The following is a 1,865-nucleotide window of genomic DNA, read 5'->3' as shown; positions in this document are numbered from 1 at the left end:
ACATTCATACATTTGGTCAGGTAAAGACAAACATACTGATTTCAGTCCCACCCTCATCCCATAGGAATTTACACTTCTCCTTGGCTTCTGTAACTGAAGACCAAATGTGATACAACACAGACACAGCAGCAGGCAATGCTGCAGGGTGGGAAAGATAAAGGGTTTGCAATAAATGCAGGGCAGAGCTGCAAGTGGGGCTAGGCACAAGTAAATACTCCTGTATCACCCACTCTGTGAGGAATACATGCACATAGGAAGTGTTCAGAGTGTGTTCCCACTATCCTCCAGCTGCTGTGCCAGCAGTGACAGTGATTTTCCAGCACAGACTCCAGCAGAATGTGACTGCTGGGATTATTGCCCCCTGCACTTTTGCAGCTGCTCATCTCAGACCTGATACACCAAGGTTTTGTGCCATGATTTCTAGCACTCACACTCGCTGCTCAGGGAGGTTTTGCTGCCTGCAAAAGTCTCCCCTTCCACTGCAGACTGATACTTCTGGTGGATTAGGAAGGCTTTCCAGTTCTTCACTGATATAAGAATTGAGGGACAACTAAATTCTGCTAAGCACATGTGAAGCTTTATTTGGTTTTGTGGACAAGAGCCAATAGTAGACTACAGCCAACAAATTCTGTTGCTACTTTGCTCTATTGTATTTGTGTGATCCTGCCCAGTATTTTAAGGCCATAATGCTTTAATAGTGGACTCGAGACAGCTGCAGCCAATTTCCTTGCTTAATTACTATGCTGGGGTTATCCCAAGACATTTTTCAGCTGCAAGCTGTGTCATAGCATGGAGACATTTGAAAACTGCTGATTTAATAAAACCACCCACCGCTGGCCAAAAAGTGAGCACCTAATTTGGAAATCATGTTAAGCTGTGAGATGTGATGGCTGAAATGTCACACTAAGATTTGAAATAGGCGAGTTTTACAGTTACTTCTTTTCTCTCTTTTCAAAGAAATAATTAAAAGTATTATAAAAAGTATGTAATTTTTCATTTTATGGTCAGTGTCAATCAACCTGTTACTTGAATGGTGCATTCAGTAACATTCCACTGTTTCTTAATGAAAATTATAGAATCACAGCATCGACATCTTACAAAGAAAACCCAAGAGAGGTCTTCTTCACTGAAAATCTTTTTCATTTCAAGTGCCTAACCCAGCTGCTGTGGTGCATCTAGAATTGCACAGAAAAAGCAAGCAGAGAAACAGCAGAATCTCCTCTCCCTGCCTGGGTGTCCTCCAGGCTGATTACCAGAAAGTGTCACTGAGAAAAGCTCCTTGGGAACTTCCACTGGTCCCTAATATCACTGACACTAGCAGCTGTCAGCAGCAATGAGACTTTAGCATCAGTCTCTCAGTTGCTAGGTTTATGCAGCAGGGAGAATGCTTTCATTTCCTCTCCAAATTTCACTCCCAGTGGAGCAGCTGAGCTGGAATGTGTTAAACTGGTCACCAGGCTAAAAAAGTATTTTTAGCAATTAGTATCTGTAGTAACTTTGTGGAAGTATAGCTCCAACTTCATGGTTTTACTGTGCTGTGTGCAGACACAGGGACTGTCCTCTGATACAAGCAATCATGTGAGACCTGAGGCTTTTCTGCTATGAGATAATTTCACACTGCTTTGGCACAGTAAAATTACCTTCAAATGGGATTAAATGACAGCAATTTACAGCCATGTTGCCCTGCTGATGGACTACGAATTTGTGTCTTGCTATACATGAAGAACAAGCTCATTTTTAAATTTATTTCTTTGCTCTGAAACGTAGTAAACTTACGAAAACACAGATTCTCTATAAATGCCACTTTTTTTTTTTCTGGTTTGCAGCACCTAATCTATGGAATGTAGAACTTGGTGTTATGCCCC

This window comes from Acanthisitta chloris, unplaced genomic scaffold (genome assembly GCF_000695815.1).
Source record: "Acanthisitta chloris isolate BGI_N310 unplaced genomic scaffold, ASM69581v1 scaffold9415, whole genome shotgun sequence".
Taxonomy (NCBI): Eukaryota; Metazoa; Chordata; class Aves; order Passeriformes; family Acanthisittidae; genus Acanthisitta; species Acanthisitta chloris.
This window is presented reverse-complemented; position numbering follows the sequence as displayed.